The sequence below is a fragment of the Gorilla gorilla genome, chromosome 21, assembly GCF_029281585.2.
Source record: "Gorilla gorilla gorilla isolate KB3781 chromosome 21, NHGRI_mGorGor1-v2.1_pri, whole genome shotgun sequence".
NCBI classification, from domain to species: domain Eukaryota; kingdom Metazoa; phylum Chordata; class Mammalia; order Primates; family Hominidae; genus Gorilla; species Gorilla gorilla.
Window position 1 is genome coordinate 14,734,374 of NC_073245.2, and position 23,667 is coordinate 14,758,040.

A 23,667-nucleotide genomic window follows, 5' to 3' on the forward strand; every position below is an offset into this window, starting at 1 on the left:
AGCCGGGCGTGGTGGTGTGCGCCTGTAATCCCAGCTACTCAGGAGGCTGAGGCAGGAGAATTGCTTGAATCTGGGAGGCGGAGGTTGCAGTGAGCAGAGATGGCACCGTTGCACTCCAGCCTGGGCAACAGGAGCAAAACTCTGTCAAAAACAAAAAACAAAAAAAACAAAAAAAACACCGTCTGCCCACTCGCTTCTCCTCCAACCTAGACAGCCTCACACAAGTCAGCTCAGTGTGGCACCATAGCTACACAGAGGTAGGGCCTGGGTTCAGCTTCCTGGGGTCACCCACAATCCCTGTGTGGCATAGATGTAATGCCAAAGTTCCCACCTGCTCCCAAGGACCAGGAGCTTCGGGGGGAAGCTGAGTTGTGTGAGCCACAGGCTTTTTAACAGGGCCTGTCTTGGTTTGAGCTCCCTCAAGAGCAGAGCCTGAGACAAGGATTTGGGTGCAGATCATTTACTGAGGACCCAGAATGCAGAAGTGAGGGAGGGAGGAAGTGGAGAGTGGGGAAGGTGCATTATTGGACAGGTTACTGCTGGGGGCAACTGGGGCTTCACTTCTCTGGGGACCGTCTAAGGACCTGTGTAGAACACGCCTCAGAAATATCTCATTAAAGGTGGGGGGTTTGGGGCATTCATCTGCTGACTCCTCTCATTCTCCTCTAGTTGAGCTTACCTCCTCTTACTTCCTGGTTTGTGTGGACATATTTGGCCTAAAAGAAACATCTGAGGCAGAAAAACAGGAGCCGGCCGGGCGCGGTGGCTCGTGCCTGTAATCCCAGCACTTTGGAAGGCCGAGGCAGGCAGATCACCAGAGGTCGGGCGTTCGAGACCAGCCTGGCCAACATAGTGAAACACTGTCTCTACTAAAAATACAAAAATTAGCTGGGCATGGTGGCGCGCACCTGTAATCCCAGCTACTCGGGAGGCTGAGGCAGGAGAATTGCTTGAACCTGGGAGGTGGGGGGTTGCAGTGCAGTGAGCCGAGATCGCGCCACTGCACTCCAGCCTGGGCGACAGAACAAAAATCCAGAAAAAAAAGAAGAAAAAAGAAAAATAGGAGCCATTGTCCCTTAAGGTGGAATGAGTTCCTGTTCGTGGAGCTGTCCTGCTGGGATGAGAAATGGGCTGAGGGGATGCGACACAGAACAAACAAATCATCTGCTCTAAGCCCCAGGATGAAGAGGGGCAGGTAGACCCTGGCTAAATCAGGGGCTGGCAGGAGGACATAATGGAGACCCAGAGGGTGCATCAGCGAAGGCCGAGTGAAGATCAGAGTGCAGAGATCCGAAGGAGCCTGGAGCACCCAGACCTTGAACTGCACACGCTGCAGGTGTCAGCAGTAGATGCCAGCCCAGTACTCAGGAATGGGACCAGCCCGTCCAGCATTCTGCTTTCAAGGGAGGGTCCAGAGCAGGCCATCTGCAGCGGGGCCCAGGGAGGACCCAGAGGCCTCCCCGTGATCCTGAGCACCAGCCTCACTTGCCACCACCAGAGTAAGGTTCAACCTCTCCCAAAGATGCATCTTAAAAAGAGCTGGGCAGGAAGGAAGAACTCTGAGAGAGGGTTTGCGTAAGAAGACCAGAGGGACCATTTAGTATTGCATAAGACTTCATTTACCAGACTAATATTCAGATATTTTTCCCCTCTGCTATCCAGGAGGTAAGCATTTACAGAGGAAGATCCAATGAGATATAGAGAAATAAGGAAGCCTAAGTGAGGTCTACCCCTGGGCTGCCACCACCTCTTCACACGTCTGGTGCACCAGCATGGCAGGCCAGCTGGACATCTGCTTGACGGGTGAAAAAAGACCCTCTTGGGAGAGAATTTGCATTCTAAAGAAAGAAGAAAACAAGTGGTAACAAGGCTTGAGTTGACAGAAGGCTAATGAGATTGTCACTCAACTCTGCTCCCAATCTGGTCCCCTGGACACACAGGAGGGGGCTCCTGGGAAGAAGAAGGGGCTCTAGGTTACAACTGAAGGGGCTGTTTTGTAAACCTCCAGGTATTCTGAGACCCAAGCAACCATGTTTTGGGAACCCTCCTGCTGAGTAATACTTAAGGGGCCAACCCTCCACTGTTCAGTTTCTCTATTTCAAGAGCTTGTTATGTTGACAACACTACCTAGGATGAGATAGCTTGATTGCCAAAATGGTCACGACTACTGGCTCCCAGCACACTTGCTTTTTGCAATGTGATGCTGCAGTTCCTCCAGTAAGGAAGTGGAGTCCACTTCTCCACCTTGAATCTGGGCTGACAGTGTGGCTTGCTTTGGCCAATAGAAGGAGGCAGAAGTCATGTTGTGCCTTTTCAGAGCCTGGGCCTCAAGAAGCCTTGCATTCTCCCACTCTCTCTATTGGAACATTGCCTCTACCATTGAATACACCTGAGCTAGCTGGCTGGAGGATGAGAGACCACATGACCCAGAGCCAAGTGGGCCCAGCTGTCCCAGCCAAAGCCCAAGGCATGTGAAAGAGCCCAACCAAGATCTGTCAAGTCCCATACCCAAATCCAGAGCTGACCACCAATGCATGAGGGAGCCCAGCTGAGTCTAGCCCAAATAGCCAGCTGATAAAAAGCATAAACAAAATAGATGGTTGTCACTTTAAGCCACTACGGTTTGGCATAGTTTGTTTTATAGCAATAGTGAACTGTTAAAGAACTTAACAGGATACTGCAATCAAGGCTGACACGACCAGGGTATTGAGCAGACACAAGTCTGAAGTCCCCTGGATTTGCTTATGAGCTTGTGCGAGGTACCTCTAGGAATTTGTCCCCACTGCCAGCCCTGTGCCCCCGCCCTTGCCCCCACCACCAAAGCAGCAGAAGAGGTATTTTCAAATGGCTCAAGTCTGAGTGAGTTGGTGACATTTAGATTTATGGCTGTTAATGTGACTCCATTTGTTCTCATAAACTTGAGAGACCTAGGGAAATTTGAGTAACAAAGATTTTGTCACTGAACTCTACATGTTTATCTTTCATGGGGCAGGACTATCTTAATTAAAAGAGTTCATTTTATCCACCACTAAGCAATTTCCATAGCATTTAAAATATTTATATGACACAGTGTCTGGATCCATCCTTGCAGATGGGAGAGTGGATTGAAGCTCTCGCTCAGCTGATATCTAAGTAGGCTCATGTCCACATGTCTTGGGCCCCAGACAGGAGAGCTATCTTACTAGGCTTTCCCTCCTCAGTTAAAACACAAACAGGTGCTGGTAAGAGGAAAAAAAAGAAAAGAAAAGAAAAGGACCTAAAGTACATAACCTAAACTTACTCATTTCCACCTTTTGTCTCTTTTCACAAAAAGTATTTGATAGACAGCCTCAAGGCTAAACTCTCTCTTGGCCACCTTCCTGCTAAACAAAGTGCTTATAAACAATTTGGTAACTGAACCATGTTTCAGATTACGTGGGATATGTCATATAATTTTCCTAGGAATCCATTCAGGTTTTTTTAACCCCAGGGTTACATTCCACCAAAGCTCCCCTTCCATTTTTGGAAGGAAATACCAATTACTTGGTGGGAAAAATGTTACCCTATCAATACAAATTGAATACACATTCAAAATTATAGATATTGATTATATATATGTATATATATGTGTATATATATGTGTGTGTGTGTGTGTGTGTGTATATATATATATATATATATATATATATATATATATATATATATATTACCATGGTGAAACTATACAGTCTGTGTTTGGCATAGGAAAGGCCAATCTACCACCACACCCACCATGCACACACACATGCACACACGCAAATCTATTGTTCAGAGCTTTCCAATGAGCCAGAAAGAGACTTCTTGCTAACATTTAAGAAAGACTTTGTCTGGGATAGATGATAATTGGGACCAAGAATTTTCTCATGAATTCAGAAACTTAATGAAAAAAAATTATCTATAAACAATTACTCCAAGAAAAGTTACAGGCCAGGTGCAGTGGCTCGCACCTGTCATCCCAGCACCTTGGGAGGCCAAAGCACGCAGATCATTTGAGTCCAGAAGTTTGAGACCAGCCTGGGCAACACAGCAAAAACCCGTCTCTACAAAAAAAAATTAAAAAATTATCTGGGCATGGTGGCACGTGCCTGTACTACTTGGGAGGCTGAGGTGGGAGGATCACTTGAGCCCAGGTGGTCAAGTCTGCAGTAAGCCAGATAATGCCACTGCACTCCAGCCTGGGCAACAGAGTGAGAGCCTATCCAAAAAAAAAAAGAAAAGAAAAAAAAATCAAGCAAGCACAAAAGAAAGAAAGAAAGAAGACAACGAAAAGAAAAAAAAGAGAAATTACAAGTGCACCAGAAAAGAATTACAAGACAAGGGAAAGAAGAGAAATATAAGCTACCAGGACTCAGGAAGAGAAGTGAAAGAGAAGAATAAAACTATCACAGAAATAAAAGACCCCATGGAGGAGCAAAACACTGTGAAAATTCAGCTAGAAGCCTGGAAGGTACATTTCAGAAAAATGAATGCAGTAACATGGAGAATAACAGTGAATTTTAAGATGAGAAGAAATAATAGATATAGAACAAATGCAGAAGAAAGTCAACATATGTATAATTGGCATTCAAATATATACACTAAAAAAACTTTCCTAAACTGAAAATATGAATTTATAGATTGAAAGGCCATACTATGTTCTGGGAAAATGGATATAGTTTTTTCTAAACTATGCCCAATGCATGTTTACAGCCAAATGTATGTTCCTTGAGAAATGAGGATGGGGGTTTTTGTCCTTTTTTGTTTATTGCTGTGTTCCCAGTGCTTAAAATAATGCCCCCAATGAACATTCAGTAAATGAAATGCTAAAGGAACAGATTAACCAATACCAACATATCCTATTAATAGTGCCATGCTTCAAAGATAAAGAGTTTCTGGTTATCAGTAGAAAGATCAGATCATCCATTAAAAAATAACAGCATGTCTTTGCTATTGTGAATAGTCCTACAAGGGCCAAGTGTGGTAGCTCACACTCGTAATCTCAGAACTCTGGGAGGCCAAGACTGGAGGATCACTTGAGCCCAGAAGTTCGAAACCAGCCTGAGCAACATAGTGAGACCCTGAATCTACAAAAAAAAAATGTAGAAGTTTTAGAAAATAATGCTGTGATGAACATGTACACCATGGAATACTATGCAGCCATAAAAAAGAACAAGATCATGTCCTTTGCAGCAACATGGATGGAGCTGTAGGCCATTATCCTAAGTGAACTAACATAGTAACAGAAAATCATATACTGCATGTTCTCACTTAAGTGGGAGCTAAACATTGAGTACTGGGGCCTACCTGAGGGTGGAGGGTGGGAGGGAGGTGAGGACCGTAAAAACTTCCTATCAGGTACAATGCTTATTATCTGGGTAATGAAATAATCTGTATACCAAACCCCTGTGACACACAATTTACCCATATAACAAACCTACACATCTACCCCTGAACTTAAACCTAAAAAAATCAGATTGACTACAAACATCAGCACAGCAAGATTCAAAGCTAGAATACAATGAAACAATCTTGTGCCACATATGCTACTATGGTGTCCTCAGAGAAAGAAAACATGATTCAGGAACTTCATATCAACCCCAACTGTAGTCCAAATAAAGAACATGCATATATTTTCAAAACTACAAAAATTCAGCTACCTTGAAGAAAATACAGAAAGACCAAGTTTAGTAAACAAATGAGAAACAGAAGCAAAAACACCAATAATGAGCACTGAATACATTTATGTTTCGGGATTACAATTAAAACAACTATTGGAATTATGGTTGCGAAACAAAACGAATGCTATAAACCATTATAAAGCAGAAGCTGTAAAACCCAATGAAGGTAAGAATGTGTTAAGTATCTTGATTTTCTCATTTTTTTGTAGTTGAAGGCCAAGAAAAGATACGTTTAAAGTCTGTAGCCCAGCTATTAGGGATACAAATAAGTGTGAAGTTATACAAGAACCCTCTAGAGAGAGGCTGTTGGCCAGAGGTAGCATCTGCTTCTTTGGTGGTCTTGGAGCTTGAGAGTGTTGATGTCATTTGGTGTGTGGGGACCAAAGATAATGAGCAAACTGTAAAATGCTTGACTGTCTTGGACAAAGACGATTTTTCTCATACAAACACTCACAGTGTCCCTACGGAGCAGTAAAGCAGTAGAACTAATAATAGCAATAACCAGCCCAAATTGAATGGAGGAGAGAAGAGAGAGGATTTGGGAGAAAGTGGTTTTGTCATTACTCTTGGTGAAGAGTCAATTGATTATATCCGAAGAAATGTAGGATTGAATAAATTATATACAAATATGAGTGTTCGTTTGTACTATTTGACTTCCTTTTGTTCCATGTGCATATATTAACTAGTCAAAAAAAAATAGTTAAGCCAAGGCAAGAGGATTGCTTAAGGCCAGGACTTTGAGATCAGCCTGGGCAACATAGAGAGACCCCATCTCTACAAAAAATTAAAAAATAAAAAATTAGACAAACATGGTGGCTTGCCCCTGTCATCCCAGCTACTCAGGAGGCTGAGGTGGGAGGCTCACTTGAGCCTGAAATGTAGAGGCTTCAGTAAGCTGGAATTGCACCACTGCACTCCAGCCTGGGTGATGGAGTGAGATCCCAGCTTGAAAAAAACAGTTAAAAAGTAAAGATCCTAGGGGCAGGGAAGAAGGTCAGGGGGAAGGCAGGTAGGGAGAGGTGAGCTGGGGAAGCAAGTCATTTAGATACTGCAGGTGATGGATCCTGAGAGTATACAGCATGCTGCCCTCTCTCTAGAGTTATATCTAGAAGGATGGGAGTGGACAATAAGACTCTCAGATTTCATACGAGTTTGGGATCTGAAGGTAGAGACCTGCCCCACTTCCCATCAGTCATCTGGAGTAACATGGTACCCATGGCATAGGGCTGCCCAGGCATCTTTGGTGGCAGAGGGACTTAAGTAGACCCAGAGAGCTTCTAGGGGATGTAGGATGTTATAGGAGAGCAGCTAACATTTCCCATAACCCTGAGAAGGGCATGGAAGTCAGACGGGAGAAAGCTGGGGAACTGAGGGCATCTCATGGTTGGAACAAGGGGACCCATGAGTCTTGCCAGGGACCACAGGGAAGCTCAAACATCTTGGGAGTAGCCAGGGAGGAAGGATGCTGTGCCCAGAACCATGACGACACCCATGTTCCATCAGCCCACCACCACCGAAACAGAGATGAGACCCTGGCGAGAAGGTGGGAATGGGACTGCAGAAAGGAACATTTCAGAAGTAAGTGAATTTTAACCTAAAATGACCACATTTCTCAGAAATTGACCAGCATGATTTTTGCTGCCAGCCAAATGGAGGTTCAAAGTAGAGATTAAATTTCATATATATATATATATATATATATATATATATTTTTTTTTTTTTTGAGACGGAATCTCACTCTGTTGCCCAGGCTGGAGTGCAGTGGCATGATGTCGGCTCACTGCAACCTCTGCCTCCTGGGTTTAAGCTATTCTCCCGCCTTGGCCTCCCGAGTAGCTGGGATTACAGGCGCCCGCCACCAGGCCTGTCTAATTTTTGCATTTTTAGTAGAGACGGGGTTTCACCATGTTGGCCAGGATGGTCTCGATCTCCTGACCTTGTGATTCACCCACCTCAGCCTCCCAAAGTGCTGGGATTACAGGTGTGAGCCACTGCGCCCTGCCTAAATTATATTTTTTTAAAAAGTTTCAGGTGCTCTGTGTGGAGGTTAAAGGTAGAGACCAGGGATGTAATACAGTCACTACACAGAAGCCCGTAGGAAGACAGGACTCAGTGTAGAAGAGAACTCCCTCATAAAAGGAGTGACATCTGGGTCAGGTCTTAAGGGTGAGATGGGGAAGGACATTCTAGGCAGAGGCAGCAGCAAGTTCAAAGCCATGAGGAGCCTGGCTCAACCAGAGAACAGCGTGTGGTCCAGCGTGGCTGGAACAGAAGGTGGGAGGTGAGAGGTGTTTCATGTTCCACTTATGCAGCCAAGAAACCATATTCAAGACAAGTCAAATTCCCTGATTCCTGTCGTGTTTCAGGGACACAGCTCACCTTCCCCTATGTGTGTACTTGGTCCAAACCGCCGGGCCAGACGGGGAGCCAACGCCACCTCTCACGGCGATGCAGAGCCAGCTGAGAGGAGCCAGCTGGGAGAAGTTTCTTGGAGGACAGACATGCTTCCTGGGCCAAGAAATATCAGGAAGAAGCCAAGGAGGGGAGGGCTGGACAGCACAGCCAGCAAGACTGGTCCATTGACCCATTCCAGCCTGTCATGAGATGCCTGAGATGCTGACCGTCCGCCCAGAGCTGGCCAAATCTCTGCAGATGCAAAGCCAACTCCCAGGGCTTTACCACTTTGAGACTTTGACCGCCCATCCTTCCTGCCCCTGGCCCAGCCCACCCTCCTCCGTGCACAGAGATGAACGTTCAGCATGTTCTCTCCCACACTTGACCTAATCGCTTTGCTATGGAGACTTCCCCGACCCAGCAAGCAGCCCCACGCCTTCCTGCTGTGCTCTGATTGAGAACAGGCCCAAGCTATCCAGGCCTTCCAACAACCTTAACCTCTTCCTCCCCAGACCCAGGCAACCAGGAATGGTGGGGAGGAGAGACTTGAAGCATCTAAGTGACTCAACAGAGAATGTAATTATGATTTCCAGTCAATTGGCTCTTGTTCTGAAGGAATGATGACACCGTACCCAGGCAAGCAGGGAGGAGACGGGCATAAGATGAGATGGGAGAGGCCATGTCATGCCTTGTATTGCAGGCCACGATGAGGAGCTGGGGGTTTCAGTCATATTGCAATAGGATGCCCTTGAATCATGGGTTTATTATAGGCGTTAGACCTTATGTCCTTGTGGGAAAAGCTGGTGAGGTAACACCTGTAAGGATCACTGGAAGATCAGAAAGATGTCACAGTGGAAATGATGAAAAAAATCTACAGAAGGCTGTTCTTTGTGTGTAGTGGTAAACCTGGGTCAGCCAGGGCAGGCTACAAAGAAAAGCTTGACACGAAGTGGGAAAAAGCAAACATGAATGGAGACCCAGGAAGCCACAGCAAAACCCATGAAGACAAATTGGAACCTGTCTGTCTTTCATACATCTGGAGTGACCTACAGAAGACGTCTGTGGGCTGGGTGCGGGTGGCTGACACCTGTAATCTCAACACTTTGGGAGAGTGAGGCAGGAGGACTGCTTGAGCCCAAATGTTCAAGACCAACCTGGTCAACATGGAGAAACCCAATCTCTACAAAAAAATACAAAAATTAGCCAGGCATGGTGGTGTGTGCCTGTAGTCCCAGCTACTCAGGAGGCTGAGAAGTGAGAAGATTGTTTGAGCCCAAGAGGTCGAGGCTGCAGTGAGCTATGATTGTACCACTGCACTCCAGCCTGGGCAATAGAGTCACTGTATCCAAAAAATTTAAAAATTTAAAAAACCCTCAGAGCTGCACATGTAGGAGGTCCAATGTGAGGAGCAGGAGCTGTCAGTCTGACTGGCCTCAGGCAGATGAGGCCATGGGGATGGGGACAGATGCAGCTGTAGTGGCATCTAGAGCCTGCACCCATCTTCCAAATGTAACAGCTGCTGCCGCTGTCTGTCTCTTTCCAAATCTTGCACAAGTTACTCCTGTGGCCAGCCCTGACCTGGACACACAAAGGGGAGGGAATTCTGGGAGATATGACTCCAGCTTAGCTTGGTTGACACAGTACAAGCTACTGCAGAGTCCAAAACAGAGATGGAGTATAGAATAAATTGAGAGCTTTCTGTAATTCTGGTTTTGTTTAGTGTTACAAACGCACTTGTATAAACTTAGGATTGTTTCTGAATGTGGTTTTGAGAAGTTTTATTTGTAGGAGTGATGGCATAGGATTTCTTTGTTCCCAATTTTTTTTTTGCATTTTTTCCTTTACTTGATAAGTGCATTTGCCTTCTGTTTTTCTTTTTGAGATCTACACACTTAAACCCTTTAATGACTGTACCATTAGAAGTGCTTGATCTTAAAAAAATTGCAATGGGATGCCATTGAAATCCTTTAAACTAGGAAAAGATGCAATCAAATTTACAATAAAAATATCACAGTGGCTGCCGTTTATACAATGGAGTGGCAAGGGGCAAAATTAAAACATGTAAACTGGTTAAGAGATTACTATGGAAGTTAAGAAACAAAACTGTGGTCATTTGGACTACAGGGGTGGATCAGTCAGCTATTGCCACAGTATTGCTGTGTAACAAACAAGCCCCTTAAAATAATGATAATTGGTAGGGAGCAGGTGGGATAGCTCTATTTCCTGCTGCAGCTCTGCCCTGTATGTCTGTCATTCTCCAGGCCCCAGAGGCTAGCCAGAGCATGTTCTCTTGATGATGTCTGAAGTGCAAGACAGCAAGCCCTGCCACACCAGCACATTTCAAGTCTTTGTGACAGCTCATTGGCTGAAGTCAGCCAACATGGCCAAGCCCAAGGTCAAGGCATATGGAAGAACATATCACCTTTAGTGGGAGGGGCTGCAAAGGCACATGGCAAAGGATATGGACTCAGGGTGAGTGAAGAACTGAGAAAAGTGATGCGATCTACTATCAGGGGTAACAGTGGATGTGCAGAGACAAGGGTAGACTCAGGAGGTGGTTGCAAGAAAAACCCACAACATATGGTGATAGATTGAGTATGGAAAATGACAGAGAAGAAGGGATCACTCTGACAGCCGGGCTTTGAGAGAGGCTGATGGGGCTGGAGGAGAAGCATCTTTGGTGGAGAGGGACGGCAATGTTTCCAGTTTGAGAGACGTCCCATGGTGGCTTCAGGTGAGTAGAGGGTCCTAAGTTCTGGAACTTGGAAACAAGGTCCAGGTAAAGGTTTAGAATAGTCATTGGCTTGTCAAAGCCTACAAAGTGCTTTGTGAAGTATTTGCTTGTGGCAATAACTTGTGACACCACAGGAGATCTGTCCTGCTTTCCCCAGCCCCACACCCTGCCACGGACCTCTGAAGACACCAGACCCCACGTGATTAAGTTCAAGGGGCATCATGCTGCCATGTGAGAAGACGATTCTCACTCAGGATCAGAGAGGCTGAAAGGAGATATCTGCATTTGGGTGGAGAGAGGGTTTTTGCTATTTCGTTTTGAGAAAATTATTTTTAGAAGCTTCAGAGTGATGGGCAACTTCTTCTTATCTCCACTCTTAGAAGGAGACATCTGTGAAATTCAGTGGTAATTGTGTGTGTCATAGTTCCTTCAAATGCAGACACTGAGACATAGACCCGAATGCAAGCTGTAGAGGGGGAAGGTGCACGGTGGGGAAGTGAAGGACCCCCACATGGGGTGTGTGGAGCAGGTTACCATCGTGGGACACTGGGAGGGCGCAGTCCCACCGGGAACTCTGGGAAAGTGTAGGGCATGGTTCTGCTACCCCACTTGAGGGAATAAAGAGCTGACACTGATCCCTTCAATCATGAGTTGAGGGCTGCCCTGTGGGCATTATCCCCTGGCACTTCCTGTTTGTTCAAAATGTTCCCATGAGCAGCTTCAGTCAGGTGAGTGCTGACAGGATGTGGGTGGACACTGCCAGCATCTCCCACAGTGGGGAAAGAGGTCATCCTGTCCATCACACAGAGAGCACGAAAAGGAACCCTCCACCCTGTAACGTGGCCAGAGCCACAGGTGTTGGGAGGAGGGAACATAGTGATCACTTCCAGAGTTTCTGGGAGCCATGGGTTCTCCCTGGGATGGCCTGATGTAGAGGCACCTTAAGAGAGCATTCCAGGGATGCACATGGATTGTTCCCCTAGGGTGGGATTGACAGGGGGGTGGAATGTGACTTCAGTTCTGGGGGAAGTGCCCCACTCAAGAACGCAGGTTCTTTGGCTATCCCAGATGAGAGAGGCAGCCTAAGTGGCCCTGAGGTGAGAGAAAAGGCCACTTGGACATCAGTAGCCACACAATTACTGATGTGTGTGTTCCTGCCTCTCCCACTTCTGGGGTACACCTGCCTTCAGTTGAGCAAACTCCCATGATGCCCAAGCCTTAAGCAGAGGAAAAGCAAGATGTACAGATACTTGAGGCCAAAATCTGTCAGTGTTGGAAACTGTTCTCTGCAGCTTCAGGCGAATGCCGGTGGGCCAGGGCGATAGAGAACAGGAATCTGAATGCACAGTCAGACAGGGCCATGGAACCCCCCACCCCCACCCCTAGGCACCATACTGTGGCCCCATGCTCTATGGGGCTGGTGAGCCTGGAGTGAGGGAGGAAATTAGTGGGTGGGGTGTGGCAGTGGAACTGTACCAAACAGATCCTGAGTAGGACTGGAAGCCCCCTACCAAAATGCCTGTGCTGAGGAAGACCAAAGGAAAATTCTAATGAGTTCTCAACATCAAGAGAAGAGCAATCATAAAACAAATGTTTCATTTTTGAAACATTCAATTTGTGCTTCTGCTACCTTGGATGAGAATACGAACCATGGCCATGGGGAGAGTGGGCAGCCTGAAGAGAAAAAAGACCCGAGGTAGGGTCTGCTAGTTGGGGGTGGGAGCTTCCCTTTAAAACCTTTTTTAATTTCCCCATCTGTAAGATTACATCCTGAAGGTTCATCACGGCTGATGTCTTAATGTGGCTTCACCCAACAGCAGCCCCTGCGTATTATCTATCGCTACAGAACAAATTACTGCAAAAGTTTGCAGCTTAAAACAATAATAAACACTCATTATTTCATACAGTTATTGTGGGTTATGGATTTGGGAGCAGCTCAGCTGAGTGGTTCAGGCTCAGGGGCTCTCACTGGGTTGCTATCAGGATGTCAGCTGGAGCTGCAATCATCTGAAGGCTTGACTGGGGCTGGTGAATCCACTTCTAAGATGGCTCAGGCAGATGGATATTGTCAGAGGGCCTTGGTTCTGTCCCTTGATAGGCATACTTGCATGCATCCATGGCATGATTCAAAAGAACAGGGTGGAGATTTGTAAAGTCTTTTATGACCTAGCCTTGGAAGACACACATCACAGCTACTGTAGTCTATTCCTTAGAAGCAGTCACTAAATCTGCCCATACTCAAGGGGAGGGAAATTAGCTCCATCTATTGAAGGGAGGAGTGTCAAAGAATTTGTGAATATATTTTCAAATCACCACACCTTGAGACAAGAATTTGGGGGCACATGGTTCCCCCTGTAGGCAACTGCAGCTCAATCCTGTAGGTCCTCTGAGATACTGTGTGGAACATTCCTCTGAATCATCCTATCGGAGGGTAGAAGGCCGGGGCATTTTCCCACTAAGTCCCGCCTTGCATTGTTAAGATTAAGATCCTGCCTCCCTCACTTCCAGGATATACCTGCTGTCAGCTGAGGAAACTCCCATGATACCCAAACCTTAAGCAGAGGAAAAGCAAGATGTACAGATGCTTGAAGCAGGAAGCTGTCAGTGTGCTGGAAACTGTCCTCCTTTGCAGCTGCAGGGGAATGCAGGTGGGCCAGGGGTGTAGAGAACGGGGAGAGAACACCATCTGCTGCGGCCTACAAGGCAGCCCATTAGCCAGCCCTTGCTAGAGGCTCCATTTTCATTACTTACTTCTCTCTGTTCACATTGTATGCACCAACAAGGCTGAAGTGCTTGTTGCTCCCTGCACCCGCTCTGCTGCTTTATGCTTCCTTGACTTTGCTCAGTCAGCTGTCAGACCCCAGCATGAACAAAAAATTAGAAGAGTTCCTAGAAAGAGTTGAGAACAGCACCAAAAAAAAATTTCTGGAACTAAAAAAATTAGTTTTATCATGAATATTTACATACACACAGTAAAACATATAATAGATCTCCATATGCCATCAGCCGGATTTAACAGCCATAAAGATTTTGCCACACATGTTTCATCAACTTCTTGTCTTCTGTCAGTACTTTTTCCCATTAACCTTTAAAACTGTGATAAAATGCACATAATTTTTCCATCTTAACCATTTTTAAGTTTATAGTTCAGTGGTATGAAATACATTCATAATATTGTCATCACTATCCATCTCTAGAACTCTTTCGTATTGTAAAACTTAAACTCTGTCCCCATTAGACAATAACTCTTGGCGGGGCGTGGTGGCCCACGCTTGTAATCTCAGCACTTTGGGACGCTGAAGTGGGTGGATCACAAGGTCAGGAGTTCCAGACCAGCCTGGCCAACACAGTGAAACCCCGTCTCTACTAAAAATACAAAATTAGCTGGGCATGCTGGCGGGTGCCCGTAATCCCAGCTACTTGGGAGGCTGAGGCAGGAGAATCACTTGAACCTGGGAGGCAGAGGTTGCAGTGAGCCGAGATCACACCACTGCACTCCAGCCTGGGAGACAGAGCTAGACTCCGTCTCGAAAAACAAAACAAAACAAAACAAACAAACCAAAAACTCTCCATCTCCCCCCTGCTCCCATCCCCCAGCAACAGCCATTCTACTTTCTATGATTTTGATTACTCTAAGTACCTCATATAATTGGAATTATATAATATTTGTCTTTTTGCAACTGGCTTATTTCACTTAGCATGATGTCCTCAAGGTACAACACAGATAAATGTGTCAGAATTTCCTCTGTTTGTAAGGTTGAGTGGTGTTCCATTGTATATTTATACAACAATTTGCTTATCCATTCATCCACAGGTTGAATGGATTTGCTTATTCATTCAACCCATGAACACTTGGGTTGCTTCCATTTTTTTAACTTGTGAATAATGCTGTTGTAAACATCGGTGCACAAATATCTTTGGGACCCTGCTTTCAGTTCTTTTGGGTATGTACCCAGAAATGGGATTGCTGAATCATATAGTAATTTTTTTTTTGAGACAGCCTCGCTCTGTTGCCCAGGCTGGAGTGCAATGGCGCGATCTCAGCTCATTGCAACCTCCACCTCCCAGGTTCAAGCAATGCTCCTGCCTCAGCCTCCTGAGTAGTTGGGATTACAGGTGCATGCCACTCGCCCGGCTAATTTTTGTATTTTTAGTAGAGACAGGGTTTCACCATGTTGGCCAGGCTGGTCTCGAACTCCTGACCTTGTGATTCACCTGCCTCAGCCTCCCAAATCATATGGTAATTCTATTACTATTTTTTTGAGGAACCACCATACTGTTTTTCATAGCGATATACCATTTTACATTCTCACCAACCGAGCACAGGGATTCCAATGTCTCCACATCCTCACCAACATTTATTATTAATATTTTCCATTTTTTTGATAGTAGCCATCCTAATGGGCATAAAATGATACCTCATTATTGTTTTGATTTGTAGTTCCCCAATGATTACTGAGGTTGGACATCTTTTCATTGCTTATTGGTCAATTGTATATTGTATTGTATTCTTTGAAGAAATGTCTATTCAAGTCCTTTGCTCATTTTTGAATTGCGTTGTTTGTTTTTGTTGTTGTTATTAGGGGTTTTCTAAATGTTCTGGATAGTAATCCCTTATCAGATACATGATTGGCAAATATTTTCTCCCATTCTGTGGATTGGCTGTTTACTCTGATATTATCTTTTGATGCACAATTTAAAAAATGTGTATATAGTCCAATTTTGTCATGAAGATTTTGCCCTATGCTTTCTTTTACGAGTTTTATAGTTTCAGATCTTACATGTAGGTCTTTGGTCCCTAATGAGTTAATTTTTGTATATGGTGTTTGGTAAGGGTTCAACTTATTCTTTTGTATATGGATATCTAGTTTTTCGGCATCATTTGATGAAAAGACGGTCTTTTCTCCTAATAAACGGTCAAAATAAAAACCATTTAACTGGCAGGGCGTGGTGGTTCATGCATGTAATCCCAGCACTTTGGGAGGCTGAGGCAGGTGGATCACCTTGAGGTCAGGAATTTGAGACCAATCTGGCCAACATGGTGAAACCCCATCTCTACTAAAAATACAAAAATTAGCTGGGCATGGTGGTGAGTGCCTGTAATCCCAGCTACTCGGGAGGCTGAGGCAGGAGAATAGCTTGAACCTGGGAGGCAGAGGTTGCAGTGAGCCAAGATCATGCCACTGCACTCCAGCCTGGTGACAGAGCAAAACTCCATCTCGGGGGGGAAAAAAAACAACCATTTGACCATATGTGTGAGGGTTTATTTCTGGCCTCTCTATTCTATAACATTGGTCTATCTATCTGTCTCTATGATAGCACCACACTGTTTTGATTACTGTAGTTTTGTTCAACTATGTATTTTAAAGCAAATTTCGGACACCATGTCATATCACCCCTGCATATTTCAAAGCACATCTCTTAAAAATATGCATGTGCTCTCATCTAACCACAGTTTGACACATGCTTTATCTCTCCACCTTTTTTTTTTTACTTCGTGAAAGTATTTTAAATATAATTCTTTTTCTTTTTTTTATTTTTGAGACGGAGTCAGCCTCTGTTGCCCAGGCTAGAGTGCAGCAGCACAATCTCGGCTCAAATGCAACCTCCGCCTTCCAGGTCCAAGCAATTATTCTGCTTCAGCCTCCCAAGTAGCTGGGATTACCATGCCTGGTTAATTTTTGTATTTTCAGTAGAGACGGGGTTTCGCCATGTTGACCAGGCTAGCCTTGAACTCCTGACCTCAAGTGATCTGCCTGCCTCGGCCTCTCAAAGTGCTAAGATTACAGGCATGAGCCACTGTGCCCAGCCTTTTAAAGAGAATTCTTTAAGCACAATTATCAAAATGTAATTTTTTATGGCACAGGATCCCTGCATACAAATAAATAAATAATAAAACAGCAAACTAAGAATGTTTTCTACTAGACTAAGATATCACTGACATGTCAGAGTAAAAAAAGTTATGGACACGAGAAACATCAGAATGTACTGTACCTTAGAATGAAATCTCACAGAAAAGAACTCTGTCTAAAAACAAATGACTCAGGCTGGACACGGTGGCTCAGGCCTATAATCCCAGCACTTTGGGATGCAAAGGCGGGTGGATTGCCTAAGACCAGGACTTCAAGACCAGCCTGGGGAGCATGGCAAAACCTCATCTCTACACAACATATTAATACAAAAATTAGCTGGGTGTGGTAGTATATGCCTGTAGTCCCAGCCATTTGGGAGGCTAAGGTAGGAGGATCCCTTGAACCTGGGAGGTCAAGGCTGCAGTGAGCTGTGATCATGCCACTACACTCCAGCCTGGGTGACAGAGCAAGGCCTGTCTCAAGAAAAGGAAGGAGGGAAGGAAGGAAGGAAGGAAGGAAGGAAGGAAGGAAGGAAGGAAGGAAGGAAGGAAGGAAGGAGAGGGGAGGAGAGGGGAGGGGAGGGGGGAGGGAAGGGAGGGGAGGGGGGAAGGGGAAAAAACCAAATGACTCAAAACAGAGATATCAAGTTGAGACAGAGTAAAGAAAAGAGGAAACAGTGGTGAGCAATAGACCTTTCAAAACACATAGTGAAATCTAACAGGCTAATACACTGTATAAAATTGTGTAGTATAAGCACACAGTAAGAATTTATAGATAGAAGAAAGAATACAAGAGAAATTCAAATAATCAGCTGAAATGAAGAGTATTAACTTATCTCTGCAAAATTTAGGAGTTATGCCACGCATGATGGCTCGCGCCTGTAATCCTAGCACTTTGGGAGGTTGAGGCAGGCGGATTGCTTGAGCCCAGGAGTTTGAGACCAGCCTGGGCAATATGGTGAAACCCCATCTTTACAAAAGATACAAAAATTAGCCGGATGTGGTGGTGCATGCCTGCAGTCCCAGTAACAGGGAAGCTGAAGCGGGAGGGTCACCCGAGCCTGGGAGGTTGGGGACTATTTGCCAAGTTTCCAGTATGGATTTGCCTTATTGTAACAGAGACAGATAGATCAGTGGAACAACCAATCATAAATATAAATTCCAGAAGCATAAAACACTTAAATGTAAAATATTAAATGATAAAAATCAAGAATGAAGTATCGGACTACACATACAACCTAGGGATGGAGAAATTATCTAAACGAAAACAGGAAACCCACTTGCTCTGCAGATCCAGATAGTTAACTAAGCATTTATAAAAGCTTTTTATGTATTATGGATATTCAAATCTTTATCTGTATTGCAAATATTTTTTCCCAAATTTATTAGTGTGGTGACTTTTCTTTAATTATTTCTTGCCAAGAAATAGCAATAGGCAAATAAATTTGGGAAAGAAATATTTGCAATACAGATTAAGAGTTAAATACCCATAATACACAAAAAAATAACTCTCACAAAACAAAAGATAACCTAAAAGACAAATGGCAGATGACCTGTGCAGCAAACCACCATGGCACATGTTTACCTATGTAACAAATCTGCACATCATGCACATGTACCCCTGAACTTAAAATAAAAGTTGAAGAAAAAAAAGAAAAAGAAAAATGATAAAGAATATGAATAGAAAATCCATAGAAGGGCAAATTGAAATGGCTGAGAAATAGAAAAGAACTACTTGAACACATTCGCGATCAAGGAAACACAACTTCAAGGAAATACCACTTAAGGTACCATGAAATGTATTTATTAGACTGACAAAATTTAAAACATAACAGCATTATTGACAGAGATGAAGGAGTGCGGAATCGGGTAAGGTACTTTCATACTTTCTGGTGGAAATGTAAATTATTATAGTTTTTTGGAAGGCAATCTGGTAACAACATCCCTTAAAATTTAAAATACCTGGCCTGGCGTGGTGGCTCACCCCTACAATCCCAGCACTTTGGGAGGCCGAGGCGGGCAGATCACCTGAGGTCAGGAGTTCAAGACCAGCCTGGCCAACATGGTGAAACCCTGTCTCTATTAAATACACAAAAATTAGCTGGGCGTGGTGGTGTGTGCCTGTAATCCCAGCTACTCGGGAGGCTGAGGCAGGAGAATCGCTTGAGTCAGGGAAGGCGGAGGTTGCAGTGAGCCAAGATTGCGCCATTGCACTCCAACCTGGGCGACAGAGCAAGATTCCGTCTCAAAAAAAAAAAAAAAAAAGAAAGGAAAATGAAAAATACCCATACTATTAGCCCAGCAATACTACTCCTGGGAATGAATTTTATCATTTGTTTAAACCTAGATAAAACAATGTTTGTTATAGTTATATGTGATGGCTAAAAACTAGGAATATGAGTATCTCTCAAGTTTGAATAAGCTATGGTGAATCTACAGCAAGGAATACTGTGAAATCATCAGGAAAATTAATTAGAGTGGTACCAGCTAAATTGTAGGGATTTCCACAAGATATTGCTCAGTAAACAATGCAAGATGCAGAAAAGTGTGTATGAGAGCAATGACAAAACATGAAGGAATATATGTGTGGTGTATATGTGTGCGTACATGTAGAATAGCTAGCTAGCTAGATGTTGACATGGTTATGAGCACAGAGAAATGTGTGAATGATACCAAGCCCATTGCTCACATGGAGCAAGGCAGGAGGATGGGCAGAAGGAGAGGGGGATGGCAGAGGAGAAGCAAACAGAAGAGATGAAAAAAAAAACTGCACTAAAAAGGAGTCCATGTGCATAAGATCTTGGTTATGTTAAATTTATCTTGATGCATAAGATATGAAATCTGTATCTTCCCGTTGGCAGAAATGCCCCCACCATATTGTCAAGTGAAAAAAGCAAGTGGCAGTGTAGTATGCTTCTATTTATAAGTGATACGAATTGGGATTTTGAGGCTCACAGTGCCTCAAAGGGGTTGGAAGGTTGGAGCGGCAATGGAGGAAGAGTCTTCTTGTCATTCTGCTGGGGGATGTGTCTGGAGACAACACTGGTCCAGTTAAGGCAAGGGCTGCCTTGGTATGTGTCTAGGTTGGGGTAGGTGTGGGGGTGGTCATTGTAGACTTCGGGGTACAGCTCAAAGCAGATGCCTAAATCCCACCATCTGAGTCATTCCTTCAGTCTGAACCTGTGGTTCCAAGTCTGGTTTTATTTTTCCCAAGGATGGAAGGTTCTGGAAGACTTTGTCTACTAAATCATGTCATTTGTTAGGCAAAACCTCTCCCATCCTGGACAAAAGGTGGCAATACATATGAGGTGGCTTCAACACTCTCACATTTATACTGAGATATATTTGGCTGCAAATGTTATTTTAATGTCAAGCACAATCTGAGGAAGTACAAGTTTTCATATTAGTTTTAGAGAGGCACAGAGGGTTTCCTATTTCTTAACTTGTGATACAGATTGAGTGTCCTTTATTTAAAATGCGTGGGACCAGAAGTGTTTTGGATTTTGGATTTTTTTTCAGATTTTGGAATATTTGCATTGTACTTACTGGCTGAGCATCCCTAATCTGAAAATCTGAAATCCCAAATCTGATATGCTTGGTCTCAATGGTCTCTTGTGCTCATGCTTTGAGCATGTCATCAGTGCTCAAAATGTTTCAGACTTCGGAGCATTTCAGGTTTTGAATTTTTGGATTAGGGATACTCCACCTGTATCAGCAAATACAGGCACGTGTTGACTAACAACAGGGATACGTTTTGAGAAATGTGTTGTTAGACGATTTTGTTGAGTGAACATCATAGTGTTCTTACACAAACCTAGATAGTATAGCCTATTACACACCTAGGCTACAGACCTACACAGCATGTTACTGTAATGAATACTGCAGGCCAGGGGTCCCCAACCCCTGGGCCGCAGACTGGTACCAGCCCATGGCCTGTTAGGACTGGGCCACATAACAGGAGGTGAGTGGCAGGCGAGGGAGGGAGCATTACTGCCTGAGCTCCGCCCCCTGTCAGATCAGCAGTACATTAGAGCATAGAGTACATAGGAGCATGAACCCTATTGTGAACTGTGTGTGCGAGGGATCTAGGCTGTGGCTCCTTATGAGAATCTGACTAATGTCTGATGATCTGAGGTGGAGCAGTTTCATCCTGAAACCATCCATCCTCCCACCCCCCAAATCCATGGAAAAAATTGTCTTCCACAAAACCGGTCCCTGGTGCCAAAAAGGTTGGGTACCGCTGCTGTAGGCAATTGTAACACAACGGGAAGTATGTTTTTATTTATTTATTTTTTTAGGACAGGGTCTTTCTTTGTCACCCAAGCTGGACTGTAGCGGCGGGATCTTGGCTCAATGCAGCCTCAACCTCCCAGACTCAGGTGATCCTCCCACCTCAGCCTCCCGAATAGCTGGGACCACAGGCATGCACCACCATGCCCAGCTAATTTTTCAATTTTTTGTAGAGATCAGTTGTTTTTTGCTTTTCCTGACTTATCACAGACTTTTGTAAAATATTTTTAAAAACAAACCATGGAATTAAAGATAATGTTGGGCATGGTTGCTCATGTCTGTAATCTCAGCACTTTGGGAGGCTGAAGTGGACAGATCGCTTGGGCTAAGGAGTTCAAGACCAGCCTGGGCAACATGGAGAAACCCTATCTCTACCAAAAAAAAAAAAAAAAAAAAAAAAAAAAAGTAGCCAGGCATGGTGGCATGTGCCTGTAATCCCAGCTACCAGGGAGACTGAGGTGAGAGGATCACGAGAGCCCAGGTCAAGGCTGCAGTGAGCTCAGATTGTGCCACTGCACTCCAGCCTAGGCAATGGAATAAGAACCTATCTCAAAAAAAAAAAAAAAAGCAAAAAATAAGGCCAGGTATTTTAGTATTACAGTCAGCACACATAAAATGACTGTCAAATTGCTTAGAAACTTTTATAAAGTTGCTAAGACTCAATTTCTGAACATATATTATGGCAGTCTTTAACAGTCCGAGACCACACTTTGGAACACCAGTGTTATAAAAAGGACATATCAGGATTTTGGTTTGACATTTAATCTGACAATCATTTAACTAATGAGTTTGGTTCATTTATTGTTATTGGGATATTTAGGCCTGTTTCTAGAACTCACATCTATATGTCCTCTTTCCAACACCACAGTGATAGGGCCTCCAATAACATTGTAATATTATGGCTATTTCTTTTCTCTTTCCTGCGGTCCTGGCTTATTTCCAGTGACCAGGCTTACCAAATATTTCTTGCTCACCTTCCCTTCAGTTATCTCCTACAGCACTTCCTAGGTTTGTTGAAGTATTTTACCCAAAAATATTAAAATGTGGGCATTCAAGTAGCTAGACATAAAATTCTAAGTTCAAAGTTCTTTTCCTTCAGTTCTTAAAAAATGCTGCTCAAAAATCCAAGGCTTATTGGATCAGAGCTCTTGAGGTTTTGATTCTGTTCATTCTCTCTGGAAGCTTTCAGAATGTTGTTTTTGTTCATCTTAAATTTTACTACCCAGTAATGAAAATGAAATGCACTACATTAAAGAGATGTATCAACATAAAAGTATCTCATAACACTGAATAAAGCATGACAACATATATCTCATTCCTTTTACATCATGTTCAAAACCATGCAAAACTTAATAGATTACTTGGGGGTGCTGTTATGTGCCAAAATTGTGAAGGCAAGGACAGGATAATTCAAAATTTAGGGTAGCAGCTCTCTTGATGGGGATGAAGATGCAGTAGGAGAAGGGTCCAGAGGGGTGGGGTGTCTGAAGCACTGTTTGTTTGTTTGTTTGTTTTTTTGAGAAGGAGTCTCGATCTGTAGCCCAGGCTGGAGTGCAGTGGTGCGATCTCGGCTCACTGCAAGCTCTGCCTCCCGGGTTCACGCCATTCTCCTGCCTCAGCCTCCCGAGTAGCTGGGACTACAGGCGCCCACCACCACGCCCAGCTAATTTTTTGTATTTTTAGTAGAGACGGGGTTTCACCGTTTTAGCCAGGATGGTCTCAATCTCCTGACCTCGTGATCCACCCGCCTCGGCCTCCCAAAGTGCTAGGATTACAGGCGTTGAGCCACCACGCCTGGCCTGAAGCACTGTTAATATGCTGTGGTCGGAGCCGGGGGTGGAAACATGGGTACTCCTTATTTTTTAAATACCTTACAAAATCTTTTGCATGTACCTAACTTCAGGTAAAATAATCCCCGTTGTGATGAACTCGCCAGCAGCGGTTCATAGGTCAGGATATTGGGAATGGTGGCAGCTAGCTGCAGGTCTTGCAGGAGCGGCTGCAGTGGACAGTCATAGCTCAATGGGCCAGAGAAGAACCATGGGTTGAGATGGGAATGGGGTAGTTCTAGGTTTGCCCTAAACCTGGGGTGTCCAATCTTTTGGCTTCCCTAGGCCACACTGGAATAACTGTCTTGGGCCTCACATGAAATACACTAACATCAGCTGATGAGCCAAAAAAAAAAAAAAAAAAAAAAAAAAAACGGCCAGGCTTGTTAGCTTACGCCTGTAATCCCAGCACTTTGGGAGGCTGAGGCGGGTGAATCACCTGAGGTCAGGAGTTTGAGACCAGCCTGACCAACACGGTGAAACTCCATCTCTACTAAATACAAAAAATTAGCCGGGCATGGTGGCGCATGCCTGTAATCCCACCTACTTGGGAGGCTGAGGCAGGAGAATCGCTTGAACCTGGGAGGCGGAGATTGCAGTGAGACAAGATTGTGCAATTGCACTCCAGCCTGGGCAACAAGAGCAAAACTCCGTCTCAAGAAAAAAAAAATCACAAAAAATCTCAATGTTTTAAGAAAGTTTAAGAATTTGTGTTGGGCAGCTTTCAAAGCCATCCTGGGCCGCATGTGGCCTGTGGGCCGTGGGTTGGACAAGCTTGCTCTAAGTGAAAAAACACATCTAATCACCTCTGGACCCATCATTATACCCCACCAGGGAGCCACGCTGAGGACAGAATGGAGCTGCTCTCAGTCCCCCACAGCTCAGCATTTCCTG